This window comes from Bactrocera oleae, chromosome 3 (genome assembly GCF_042242935.1).
Source record: "Bactrocera oleae isolate idBacOlea1 chromosome 3, idBacOlea1, whole genome shotgun sequence".
Lineage (NCBI taxonomy): Eukaryota > Metazoa > Arthropoda > Insecta > Diptera > Tephritidae > Bactrocera > Bactrocera oleae.
The window spans coordinates 12146218-12161396 of NC_091537.1; the positions used below are offsets into that span (position 1 = coordinate 12146218).

A 15179-nucleotide genomic window follows, 5' to 3' on the forward strand; every position below is an offset into this window, starting at 1 on the left:
TGTCTGTCCGTCCGTCCGTCCGTCCGTGCAAGCTCTAACTTGAGTAAAAATTGAGATATCTTTATGAAACTTGGTAGAAATATTTCCTGGTACCGTGAGACGGTTGGTATTGCAGATGGGCGTAATCGGACCACTGCCACGCCCACAAAACGCCATTAATCAAAAACAAATAACTTGCCATAACTAAGCTCCGCAATAAGATACAAGACTGTTATTTGGTACACAGGATCAAATTAGGGAGGGGCATCTGCAGTTAAAATTTTTTTTTAAAAAGTGGGCGTGGTCCCGCCTCTAATAGGTTTAATGTGCATATCTCCTAAACCGCTAATGCTATAATAACAAAATTCACTAGAAGCAAATGTTTTTAGCACTTCTATTGACGATGTGAAAATAGTTGAAATCGGGTAGCAACTCCGCCCACTCCCCATATAACGGTACTGTTAAAAACTACTAAAAGCGCGATAAATCAAGCACTAAACACGCCAGAGACATTAAATTTTATCTCTGAGATGGTATAAGATGACTTTATAGGAGCCGCGTTCAAAATTAGACAGTGGGCGTGGCACAGCCCACTTTTAGGTGAAAACCCATATCTTGAGATCTGCTTAACCGATTTCAACCAAATTTGGTGCATAACGTTCTTTTCATGGTTCTATGTCATAGTGCGAAAATGGGTGAAATCGGACTACAACCCCGCCTATTTCCCATATAACACCATTTTAAATTCCTTCTGATTCTTTCACTTTCCACTATGCAAATCAGGCAACAATGACTGTATCGGGCTAAAACTTTGCGTGAATAATGCACCTTGTGGCAAAAATTCTAAATCGAACGAAAACTGTTTAAGCCCCTAAGTACTAAATATGTGGACCCCAGTGCCTATAGTTGACCTTCTACCGAAAATATCAGTCAATTCACAAAGAAATCTCAAACGAGTATACTATTTGACTTTGCGAGAGTATAAAATAATCGGTTACATCCGAACTTAGCCCTTCCTTACTTGTTGCTTTAATGTTTGTTATTTGTCACCCAAAAGTAAACGTCAGAAATACAAAGTACAAGTATGTATGTATGTAATTGATCAGCTTGATGAGCTGAGTCGATTTAGTCATGTCCGTGTTTCTGTCTGCATATATGCAATGTAGTCCCTCAGTTTTTGATATATCGACCAGAAATTTTGCACACATCTATTTCTCACCAAGAAGCGGTTCATAAGTCGAAACTGCCGATATCGGATCACTATAACATACAGCGAAACCTCGGATACCTGAAGGTCACAAACAAAGATTCCTCGCATCTTAGGAACTATGTCTCCGGAGGCAGCTATAAATTATAAAAAGTTAAGGACTTTTTATATCTCGGAACCAGCCTAAAGTCCACCAACAATCTAAGCGTGGAAATCAAGCGCAGAATAACTCTTGCCAACAGGTGCTACTATGAAAACGGTAGGCAATTGAAAAGCAGATCCCTACCTCGACGAATAAAAATTAGAAAAAAAATTATAGAAGAAATAAACCTCTTTGTGAAAAATCGAAATTTTGACTAGTCCTTCGATAATTGCCTGTATCCATCTGTCGTAATAAAAATTGCTTTTGATTTTTGGTTTGGGATAATTTGAGACAGAAAACTCTCTCACCGCCAGACAGCTTTTTTCGGACGTGCTCTTGGAAAGCGTCTACGGGATCAAGTGAATCCATAATTTAAAAAAATGTATAACAAACAAAAAATCAAGTTTTGTTTTTATCTGCAAATGGTTATAAACTCTTCTGTCAGTAGGCACACCGTGCGGCTTATATTTGATTTTCGTTTGTTTAATTTGGTTTTTTGGTAATTTTCCTTACTTTTCAAACAACACTGCCGATACCCCTTCATATGTATGATTTCGTTATCAAATTTTACTTCGTGCACATCAGTGTGAGATTTTCAAATAAACTTTAAAAAATAAAACAATTCTGTAGTTCTGAGTGATCGTGCCGTTATCATTCTTTACGCAGCGAATTCTGCTTTCAAACCTCGCTCAAAACACTTTTCAGAGTTGCTGCTTCATTTCCAAAATACAAACTAGAAGTCATCACTCAAGATTTTTCTCTCTTACTGGAAAAGCTTACAATTTCATAACCAGTCGCGAAGTAGACACAAAGATACTCTTGCGCTTTATAAATTCTGGTTTTCTCTTTCGCTGTTGAATCCATTTCATGTTAACAATCATTAAGTCCCTCATTATATTGAATTATAACCAATTAATGCGCTAGAAACTTTATCCTAAATCTAGTATATGTATGTTTGTATACGCAAATTATTGTAACAAACTCTCAACTATAACAATTTATTAGCTTTCCTTTACTTTCTTCGTTTCTTCACGTTTCTCCATGCATATTCGCTGCCATTTAAGCTTACTCACGCTTCCAAACTATTAAACATGCAAGCATTCTTAATTGAGATATTTTAAATACGTTAGCATGTATGTATGTATTTGCAAATGATGGGTTGAAGAACATCAATATAAGCAAATATTGACGTTTCGACATATATCTAGATGTATGTATCAGTGCATAATGTACGGTATGTGTGTATATCAGCCGTTTAGATTGTTTTAAGTTGACGTCTGCCTTAAAAAAAACTAAGTGAGATAGTATTTTTGTTGTCAGGCAGAAGTTTGTGTAGCAAAATATACTTGTAAAGCCATTAGGGTGGTGCCACAAAGTCTAATAATTTTTTTTGTGTTAATTTTTGTCTTGTTGAAGGCATTTATATCTTCAAATGGTTTAAAGAGGTGGAGCGTAAGGATTTCTCTGTGACAAGGAAACATATTAGAGGATGAAAGCTGAGTTCAGAAGCTTGATACTGTCTGCGGCAGGTAAAAAATTCGGTAAGCATATATCATACTAGTTATATCCTGAACAGGGTATATTAAATTTCCCACGCAATTTTTACCACCCAGAAGTAAATGTCTTAAAACCTATAAAATATATATATATAAATGATTAGCATGATGAGCTGAGTCAGTTTAAAAAATCCAGTACTACTTTTGCTAAATGTTTATTTTATTTTTCTAGTAAAACAAACGTTTTATTATTTCTAGTGTTTTTCTAAAACCCATAAAATTACTTGGTGTTAAATTAAATTCTTTTCAATAGTCAAAGATCGGCCATAAGTTTCACTTAAATTACTACTTTTTAACCGAAAAGGCTACATAATTCATTTGGCTGTCAGTTTGCTACATAAGCAACATTAGTAAATCCTAATAATCCTTGCCTTTATTTTCCACCCTAAAGCGAGTCTATTTCTATGCTTTGCATTTGCACTATCTTATATCTCATTATTTTCAACATCATTCAATATCATTCCGCCTTAATTGATTTTACTCAATACATCTTAGGCACCACAAATCCTCGAGCTAAGATAAATGTGCATGTAAGCATGTTGGCATATGCGTGCGTGCGTGTGTGCGTATGTTGTAACGTATTAATACCGTCACGACATGAGACAAGCATTTGCCGCATCATTCAGACTTAATCCTGGTACTTTTGGGTAGTTTGTCACAGGCGTACACAAGCGATCAACAGCAAATATTGCCAGTTACACATGTTAGTATGTATGTTAGTGTGTATGTATATAGCAAACCATTGTATGCGTGTGTGTGCAGCTATTGCCTTTTGCTATACGCACCTAAACTCACCAACGACATACTGAAAATGCAGGCAAAATCATACAACGACGCCCAACTGCCTAAGTAAAACATTGTTGCTTAGTCGGCTTTGTCTATCGACTACTGCTATACATATATGTACATACAAACACATATCTATGCGTTTATACATTCATGTATATACATATATTCCCTATAGTGCTTTTATGGCTATGTCTTCGTCTTAAGATAAATCGTTGCACGCTTGAATGGCTTCAATAAATGTGTTTGTTTATGCTTCCCATCTGCTCAGCGTATATGTGTGTGTGTGTATATTCTATTTATATGCAATATTCAATGCATTTGCTGGCAAATTTGTAAATCTCAATATAGAGCTACTTAAATACCGGTGTGTGTATGTGTGTGTATAAGTTCGAATATGTGTCTTCTTGCCTCAAAGTGAAAAGTTACGTATACGCCTAGCTGCTTATTGCCTGCTACTATGTAGTGGCTGTGCCTCAACGCTATTAATGACAATGTAATCGATATGTGCAATGGTTCTTGCACACAATATAACCCAGTTCAGTGATAAAGCATGAACTCAGCTCTCAGCTGTTGGATATCCACTTCAACACTAATGCATTTGCAACGGTGTCGTTATGGCGGCCATATGTACGTGGCGTGTTAACATTTACCTTAATTGCTGTTGATATGGTGGAGCGCAAAGTTGTATACTTCAGACACGTGCACATCTACGCCAGATCTATTAAAATATATCGCGATAATATTGTGGAAAAGTAAAAAAAGAAAAGTCTTTTTATTTTGCTTTAATGCAATCAATTACTATTCTAATGGTGTGAAGAAAATGGAGAAAGAACCCTGCTTGTTAGGCGTTAATAGTTTAATCGCAAACTTTGCAATTTTTTACATATGTATTACATCAGATCTACTGAAAAAATCCATTATGTTAGAATGATCCCACTCAAGTCAAATGATCCCACTCAAGTCAAATATGCACCGTTTTGTTCGATAACTTGTTGCAGCTTTTAAGGCAATTTCATAATGTCAAAACAACAACATTCCTCTTATATTGGCACATATTAGTCGCTTCTGGCCGATTGCTGCCTTCAGACGATCCAATTGTTGAGAGTACAGGTTCGAATTCTGAGGTTTGCTGTAGAAGAGTAGCTCTTAGAGAAACATTTACCAAAATCCCACCAAACAAATAGCAGAACTTTCTTGTATTCGGCTCACCCCGAATCGACCACCAACCATATAACGAGTTTCTGTTTCAAGCCTTTTTTAAAATTGTTTCAAACGTCATTTCTTTGTGCAATGTTTAGCTCTTGGGCTTTCCCTTATTTTACCGATATCTTCGGTAATTGGATGCATCTTTGAAATCAAAATTACCGGAATGGAATCGCTGATATTTAGTGGCTGTCTTTCATTTCGCCGAAGAAAACTTTGAAAATATGTTGGTGTCAATCTCTGACCTGTACTCAAGCCAAACTGAGAAAAGCATTCTTAAAACTGTTCGAAATGGCGTTTTTGAAAAATTAGCCAAGGGCGTCTAAATGTGGTAACCAAGTGGGCAGACAGAAATGAATTAGCAATTAATCCAAACAAAACTGAACTAATTTTATTTACTATGAGATAAATATCTCTGGTGTTACTCTCCCCTAGTTAGGAGGCCCTGTGCTTCAACCAGAGGGCAAGGTGAAGTACTTGGGGCTTATTCTGGATAGGAAATTTTTAAGGAAACCTAGAGAAGGGAGTACGGAATTAATCGGCTGCCTGGTGTACTGAAACAATTTGAAAGAGGTGAGCTAATAATGTTTTATAGGATCGTTTTCTGGTGAAAAGAGCGGTATGAGAAAGTACGAAATTAGACTAGAGCCACGTCTACTTTCCTTAGAATGCTATTATAAATTATTACTATTTTTTGTTTGACAATATATACCATCATTTAGTAATTAATAGAGGCAAACAAACAACTCGAAACAAAACAAACCTAAATTAGCCCGTGTATTGCCGTTTTTATTTTATTTGAAAAAAATCCATTTGGTGACTGAAACAACAGTCAAATTAAAAATAAATGAAATTTAAGAAGATTACAGCACAATGACTCCTCCAACGTCTAATATAAATAACGAAATAATATATAAATATTTTAAATGTATTCTAATATGGCAGTAAATGCTTTCTATTTAAATGATATTATATAAACTTACTAGGCGCCATGAACTCAGACGCGACAATAAACAAAAAACTTCGCCGCTATTGAACTTTTGGGTAAACAATGTAAACGACGGCCGAAGATTTACCCACAACAAAGCTGCGCTAATTCACTGAAAAGCAAACAAGCTTTTCTCAGTTGAATGGTTAATAGAAACAAAACAAAAACAAAAACAAAAAAGAAAAAAAATTAATAATGTAGTCAAATAAAGCGATGAAAAGAATTTTTTTGTAAAATTCGTATTTTTATGCTGCAATATAAATCATCTAAATGACAACCAGTAAAAGTTGGCGCTGCCGCAAATTCCACCGACCTTGAGTCTTGGAATGTAGCCAATTTCGTAAAATGTGCAAATTCGGTATTTCGGTTATTCGGAGTGAAAAGTGTACTACTCGTTTATATAATCAACTGTGTATACGTTGTTTTTTTGGCGCTGCAAAGTTCTGCACTTAGCGAAATTAGTAATCAATCTTTTATATACACGATGAGTACCTATGTATGTGCGCGCAAGAGTGTGTATACAAACAAACATATAAAAAAAATATATAGAAGTTTCATAGCCGATTCGGACGCAGCTGCATGCTGCTGAATTTTAAAATTCAAACAACATTATTGCGGATTAGCAAGCGTCTCACAAACTAGGGGCGGCGTCTACTGCGCTGGATTTTAACTATTTTGTACTCTTTTTTAAAGAATTCGTAAAAAGCGTGGCACATTTGTGTTATACATTATATTAAAAAATTTTACGCTCTTCACCTTGGTAAACTATTAGTAGGGTTTATTTAAAAACCATTACATAAAAGTAATAGTAATATTGTGTTCATCAGCTTATGTAAAAATTTGCTTTAATTTTAATATAGTTAAGATGTGAAAAATATAGCAAAATTTAGGCGCTTTTATATTTGAAAGCATTCTAGAATAAATATTCTTTGTATTTTTAAGAGTAGATGTTTTTTGAATCAAATTCAGAAACTCAATATTTTATACTTTCGTCATAATTCCTTGAGCTATGTTATATTGTAACTCAGCTACGTTAATCTACTGCATGCGCACTTCAATTTTCTATCATAAGCTAGAGTAAAGTCGGACTGTGAAAGATATAGTCAAAGCTAAATATACACTACCGGGGCTCTGCAATCCTAGAATGTAATTAGTAGTCCGTTTGAGTGCAACTGTCTTAGAAATAGGTTATATATTTATCATGATTTTCCTTTGTCGCTTGTTTTCTCACTATCCAGCTTTTTTTTCGGGTTTACAAAATCAACATGACATAGTCATTACAAAATTGAGTATAATTATTATTGAAACGATTAAGGAGCATTTGACAGAGAGAGTGAGAGAGAGAAACTAATGGTAATACATCAAAGGAGTTCTACTTATGGCATCAGATGAGTAGGAGAAGCCGACACACTTTAATTGTGGATCCTAATTTGTTCTTGATTTTCAGCAAATAATTCAAAGTTAATCGAAGGTTTTAGTAACAAAAGCTGAATGTGAAAGAATATTTGGCTGTTACGCAGGTTGCCTTTTTTATTTCGAGACTTGGCAAAGCTAATGTTGCAATCTGAAAACACACAACTTTATCGTAAAGTTTGATATTTTTATTGTTTTACACACACTCAGAACGTTTTAACATACGAACGCTATTTCTGTTGTTTACAGTAACTTAAAATATTCATCTCGGTCATAGCATGGAAACAATGTTTATCGATGGTGCATTCAATCGAGGGTGTCATGTGATCTATTTTGAGACCAGCATACATTCAATATTGCATGAACATTTGATTGCAAAAAAAATTGTTCGCGTTAGATGCCATATAATTTGGTATGCGTTCCAAAAAAAGCTCGTGCCGATTGGTCGAGAGAAATGTTAATAAAATATGAAAGCGGTGCTCCGAAACACGTCTTTGACATCAGTGTCTCTGACTTCAGTGATATGAGCCCGAAAGTAAACAGCAGTCATATGGATGGATGTTTTAAAATGGCTCGAATCCAACACTAAGCACTTCTAAGCAAATGTTTGCCTGTTTTTTTTTTCGAAACTCAAAACATCGATTTGATAAGTCATCATCAGTCTGTAGAGACCTGACGTGGCACCGAAAAACTTCTTTTTATTCTCGTACATAAAAAATAAACCAAGCGGTAAACATTTTTCGTCACCTGAAGAGGCGGTTGATGCTTTCGCATGTTTTGGAGATATCTTAATCAGAGTGGCAAAAGTGCCTCGATAATTGGTTCCAACGCATGCAAAAGTGTATAAAAATAAATGGAGAATAGTTTAAAAAACAATAAAGTGATTTTTGAAATTTAATATGCGGCGTGAATCAGAAGACGTGTTAGCGCCAGGTTGCTGCGAAGGTGCTGTCATTCGGTTTGAATATCTAGTATAGTCTGTTTGATTCGTTAGTGTATTAAAAGACCGAATGGAATCAGAAAATTTTTCTGCAAAGATAAGAGACTATCTCTAATATTCTCACAACATTTGGGTATGGTAACAACAATTTATACATATTTGTTAGGAATTGAACCGAGTAATCCAAAAGCTACGTATGTCAGAAATTGATATTCGTAACTATTTTCGAAATGCTATTTTCAATATCAAACTACAAGTACAATTTTAAATACTATTACTTTTGAAGTAAAAACGATATAAATAGGTATAATCAAGAGCGTATTAACTTTTGCAAAAAAGACGAAGTGAAAAGAAAACCAAATGTAATATAAAATGCTGTGAAGCAAAGCGACTCAGGCAGTGACAATGTTAACGATACCAGCAACAAAAACAACAATGAAACAAAATTTACTAACGCTGCGGGTATTCAATGGAAACAAATCAGGACTACGCCACTCACAGCCTATGTGGCTGCATGGAAAATTCAGTTAAATTTGAAACGCTGCCGAAAACATACGCGAACGGAAATGTGGAAAGGTGTGGCAGCCAACACAGCAGCAATAAAACCACAACTGTTTTATACAGTAACACAACTCAAGCTGAGAGGAAAAAGAACCGGCGGCATGAAAGCAATAACAATAATAACAAGTAACAGTGGCACCAGTCACAACAAACATTTCACACACACACATACATATATATATATATGCATATACACAAAAGCATTACCAACGGCATTAACAGCGACATCAGCAAAAAACTGGCAGCGCTAAGCAAAAAGCAGAAAACGAGAAAAAAACAACAACAACAAGAACATGCTGAAAAACAGAAAAGTATGCAAAGGACACGGTAAATAAGCACAGTTGAAAAATAAATCCAAACCCTCTGCATGTGGTGACTAACACACACACACACACATACACAGAGTAAAACTTTACGGGCCTTCAAACGCTTTATGCAGATACTTATATATGTATATCACAGCACGCCTTGCTATAGACAGATAAATTTACAAAAACTACGACAACAAGAAAAAAAATAAAAACACTATGCAATAGAAAGCACTTTGGTGCCAAAGCAGCGTTGGTAATGAAAGTATATGGCTGCGGAGCAGTTGCAAAGCGCGCTGCTTGAATTCACATTTATCTTGATTTTCCGCCAGACACTAGGCGCTATGAACTATTACTCTAACTACACATTACGTTAGGCAAATGCCTGCGCACTGCAGAAGTGTGAATGCATGCGAGATTGTTATTAAAGACGCACATAGCTCGGCTTCGTTAAATACTAGATTTTAATCAGAGTTAGCCAACTTTAGGGGAAGTTGTGCAATAACCTTCAATTGTTGTTGACATATTGCCGAAATTAGTTTGGCTTTTTTAATCAATGCTCTGAATTACACTTGAGACACATATAGATAGGCTTATTGTGTTGGCAAGATTTAATATAGGTTTCAAGCTACTCTCGCTTAAACAGTCCTAGGGCACTCACTTTTTGATTGGAGTTTTAGACATTGTGGAAGATATTTTTTCTTAATCTAGCGGTTGAGCTCGTCTATTTTGTGAATGTCTTTTATATGTATGTACAAGTATATATGTTACGTAGGCGGTTGAAGATACTTATAATGCTTACAGAGTTTCAAAGGTTTATGAATTGCCTTTGCGCATATTTTATCGTTGTGAGACTTCGCGTTGAATGTCATATATGCAAGCTGCCAAATTTTTAATATTTGGTGCTTTTCTAGTGAAATTTTTAGTTGGTTTTTAACTTAAGAATTAATTTATTGCCATCATCAATTCTTTGAATTAAATTTTACACATGTAAATTTCAATGAGAATATATGAAAATATTCTCCAATATTTTTAAGCAAATTGTTTCGAAGATATGAGCGTGTTTCTAAGAATTGCTTTTAATTCAATGTAATAGGCTTCCAAACTTTTAAAGGCATTTTTCTCGAAACGCTTTTTTCAGAGTCGTTGGGGAACTTTACTCCGAAGCGGCTAGACCGATTGACATGAAATTTTCACACAACCCGAGTAGATATATTTTTTAGGTAATAAACGAAGGAGTTTGATTTGTGATAAAATTTAAATTTTAAAAATGTTTTTGATATTTTGAAGCGTAAATTTTTTTATAAAAATCGACTTTGTTTTTGAAGCCGCCATTTTTCCAAAAATCAGAAATATTATTACCTGAATTCAGCTATAATAATAATACAATTTTTAGTTCTTGAATCTGAGATAATTTTAAGTTAAAATTTGAGATAATTTTAATGTGAATCTTCCTCATAGCCAGACCGCGTTTTTCAGAGGTTCTCCTGTAAATCGGCTACAGAATCAAGCTAATCCAGATTTTTTCAAAAAAATTATAGATTATTAAAATACGTTAAATTCTAAAAACGCACGTTATTTTTAGTTAGTCATTAAAGCGCAAGTGAATCCAGAAGTCGTATAAGAGTCGTATCAAATATCGGTTAATACACTTGTTTTCGTTTGTCTTTACGTATAGTGTTTACCTAACAGACAATTCACTAGCTGCGCTGAACTTGAAAGCTCGTCATATTTTGACCCAATCATGCCCAAGCGTAAAACCTTTAAGATTTAGCGAGCAAACAGTTAGAAAGAACCTGAATATTTCTTTTGTAGAACTCGAAATTTTCTTTCAACGCAGCCGAAGACTGCTTTCTGAGAGTAAGCGCTAACTCTTATAAATATAAGCACTGCTTATTTTTTTTAAAGCTTTTTTGGTGTGTCTGAACAGTGAAAAGAAAATTTTTTATATTAAAAATATATTAATATTAAAAATATATAAATAATATACCATATATACATATAAAATCGTAATTTATGAATTAATTAAGTGTTGTAGAGTAATTATTTTTCTCAATATTTTATTGAAAAACATATTAACTCAAATTCATAATTTTTTTCGAACGCTAATCTTGGCTCAAAATTATATTAAGTGAATAACTTTTGTTCGCGGCGTCACCAAAAATATCATTCTGGGGAAGAAGAAAGTACAAAAAAATATATTTTCCTAAAATTTCAAATATTTTGTCAGAACTACGACACAACTAATATTTTTGGAAACCGTCGAGCACATTTTCATTAAAAATAACTATGCATTCATCTCTTTTAATTTCATGTATAATACGCTGCAATGACTGTAGTTTAACTGGTGCCACTCCTTACAGGCAATAAAATGTGTGTGCTAATAAATTCAAACTTAAATATTCCGAACTCAAACTACCTCAAGCGTTTCGCACCTTCGAGCAATTCACACAGTCGTCTGGCACTCTGCGTGTCGGCCCATTCAACACATTTACACACTTGTATAAGTAAAATCTGCATTCAGTTTGAAATATTTAATAGTACACGCATTGGTTCATGATTTATGCAACGCCACTTACTGTTTCATGCGCACTCACTCCACACGGCACGCCTTCAATGCCTTAACGGCAACGTTTACATTAATCTGCTTTGTCTGCACTTTACACTTTGCCCGCACAGGCACACACACAATCGCGCGCGCACACTTATGCAATGCGCTTTGTACTTAACGCTTTGTACTTGAAAGCGTCTACTGTGATTTATACACTGGCATACACGTGCTGTTGTATGTTCAAAACAAATATAAATTCAACTTGCACTACATAAACACACTTGGGTATTTGTTATTTCCAGCAGAGCAGTTTCGCGGACAGAACCGCATGTTCGTGTATGTGCATATGTGTGTGTATTTGTTTGTTTATCTTAGTAACGTCTTAGCTTCTATGCGCGCATGAATACGTAAATTTTAGTTGCGCAACTGTAAAAGTATAGCGCTGTCAAGCAACTGAGTTTCAATGACATCGGCAAAGGCGAGTTATTCAAATAACTTTACACATCTTTAAGTTTCGTCACTTTAGTTTCTCTACTACACAAATTACGTTTGATTATTTTACATTTGTTTTTGCCTAAAATTCTTAGTGCAAATCGCACATTATGCTTTCAACTATCCTTCACTTTTGACACATTTGTATAGCTTAGTTGACACGCATGAAATGCTTCACACGTTGCTTATACGCCGTGTAGTGCACACTGTACGAGAACCGTGCCGTTTGAAAGTTACTCCGCTACTAGCTGGCACAGCAGGGATGCTGTGTGATTTCATAGCAATGAAATCGTGATTTTGCGAGTTTGTCATGAAGCTGCGAGAGCATTGGCGAGCGTACGTTAGAGCGAACGTCAAGCATTTGGCGTGTCTACTCGTAAAAATACTGGGTATTTTGCTGTGGCAGCAAGGACAATAACAAGCCAAGGAGTGGCAGGTGAAAATATACCAAAACATTTTGTCTGCAACATTGTTTACGCCACAGACAGCTGATTGCTGCACAAGAAGTTGCTGTTTTAGTGCGCGTTGCCTTTAAGTTTTTGTTGTTAAATTGCGGCGTACAACGGCATTGTAGTCATGTAATGCTGTTAGTCGCACGTGCGCAACCAAAAGCTTTTAACCACTGTTTTGCTGTGCTATTAGTACGTTCCATACATATTTATATGTATGCATATTTTTTTGTTTGGTTGGCTCACATGGCGTATACGTTACTTTTTCAGTTTAATGTGTGCGTCTGTGTCGATTTGTATATAAACATTAATATTTTTTTATGTTGCTGCTTGTAAATTATTTTTATCTACTTATATAGTTAGCATCCCTGATTGAGTTTGTTAACTTGTATATATGTGTGTGTGTTTAGAGGTTTGGCAGCGTGCGTTGTGGTGTAATGAAGCGCAGTGCATTGTTGGGCGTTAAGCGCAAATTTTCGGTAATTTTGCACTCATAAACCACGGTCAATGAGTGTGAAAGCCAAACGTTAGTATCGATAAAGAGTATTTATATGCGGCTTATTATGATTATGCGGGGGAAATTAGTAATAAGTGCCGCTCACAAGACGTCTGCGAGGTCATAGTGTAGGCACACATGTAAATATTTGAGCTGATCAATTGTTGGATTAGCATGATCCATAAGCCAATATTTTATATTGTATTTAAGCTTTGATTTTGATATAATTGGATAAATGAAAGTCATTACACTCTCGTTTATTAGTTTTTGATATATTTGATATCAATTCGTCTTCGACACACCTAGTGTGACAGCCTAAAAAGGTGATTTTTGGGAATAAATAATAAACTATTCTATTTTAATTTGATTTTTATAAATATTTTAAGAATACCAGGAAACATTTTTTAACAAAAAATTTAATAGTTTTTGAGTTACACGTGATCTCCGACGCCGATACAAAAAAAAAACAATTATCTACTAGAAGATATAGATAGAAAGTATTGCATTCATTATTGACAATCGCAGGCAAGAATATACACTGTTATTAGAAAGAGATTAATTCTGAAATTTATTAGGATTACTTACATATTGACCGATAGATGTGGCATAAAGTCAAACGGAAGTTCGAAAATATTTATATTATGTATTTGAGGGCTAAAGGAGTATTGAACCAATTTTACCACCTTTTGACACAGGGCCATGCTGTTACCACACAAATATATTTGCACCGAATTTTTTTACTAGAACTCACAGATTGTCCGATATGTTCAGTAAAAAATCAACCAAATATACTGTTGTTCACATATATTGTGTATGGGTACTTGAAAAGTTATAGTTCGATTTCGACAATTTTTGGCATAAAATTAAATACCCTGAGAGCACTGCTTGCGCAAAGTTGTATCGCGATATATATTTATTAGTGCTTGATTTGTAAACTGGAGGTGAAAGAATCAGATGGAATTTAAAATTATGTTATATGGGATGTAGTATTTCGCTATCAACCAGTTCAGCGTATAATAAGAATGTTCGGGTAATCTCATATGTCAAATTAGCTAAGATATGTAGGTATGTGCATTAAACCATTTAGGAGCGGCGCCACGTCCACTTTTAAAATAAATTTTAGCCAACAGTTGTCTCTCGTTAGAGCGATCGCTATTACCAAAATACAGTTTTTTTTCGGCGGCATATAAAAAAAATTTGAGTTTTAGCTAACATTTTGGCCGTTTTGGCTTGCCAAATTCGATTTTTGATCAAACCAAAAAACTGATAGGGCATTGTATACAGTATTTAGTCACTGCGGCGAATTCAAAAAATGCTATTTTGAAAAAAAAACGCGTTTTAAAGAAAACTAGTGCAGCTGCTTGAGCTGAGTGGTTTTACTTTAGAAAGCTGTAACTCAAAAACGATTTACAATAAGGATTTTAAATTTTAGTATGCTATTTTTAAAGTCATTGTTAATTATAAAAAAACCGATTATTTAAAATTTCATGCTAATTGTGCTCCTTATTAAAATAACGTTTTATAAGAAATTTAATGCGAGATAACTTTTCGGGCCGAAAGGTCAAGTCAACATGCAGAAGGAAGTCATAATATTCATATTGAATGTATGAGAGGATTCTTTACAGTTTACGTGAAATAGCTGCACCTAATCGTTCTAAGCTTTTCCAAAAAAATATTAAAATATTGCACTATTTCAATTTAGCAAACTCTGCTCCAGCTTGCGTGTTGAACTCTTAAATTTAAATCCTCAATAACTATTGACTCTTAAAAAAGCTTTCTGCCTACAATGCTGTCAACACAAAACGTCTTTGCCGCCACACTCAACAATTTGAAATTGTTTTGCGCCGCTTGTTTGCCCCTATTATGAAATAATTATCAGCTCATTTTGCTCCGCTCATTCGCTATGCATGTACCGTTGTTTTTACTTTCGGCTCGATAACATGCTCTTCAACTGCGCTAAGTGTTTGTACACTTATATATGAAACTATACGCCATATATACATATATTGTTTGTCTGCCACAAGGACACATTCGCAGCGCATGATTTTATTTTTGCCATTCTTGTTTTGTTTTTTTTTTTGTTTTTGTGTCTGTCAGCGGCATTA

At 34.8% G+C, this 15179-nt stretch overlaps 1 protein-coding gene across 3 annotated transcripts in view; it reads right to left on the minus strand.

Annotated features, from left to right (window-relative positions):
• Positions 1-12380, minus strand: part of wry (delta and Notch-like EGF repeat containing weary) — a 58783-nt gene extending 46403 nt beyond the window's left edge. For 2 of the 3 annotated variants that reach the window (XM_070107510.1, XM_014231421.3), the window contains exon 1: positions 11666-12380. The gene's annotated coding sequence lies outside the window, so the exon portion shown is untranslated. Of the gene's footprint in view, positions 1-11505 lie in introns of all 3 variants that reach the window. The other variant, XM_036366497.2, reaches the window with a different exon arrangement.
• Between the last annotated feature and the right edge of the window lie 2799 nt (positions 12381-15179).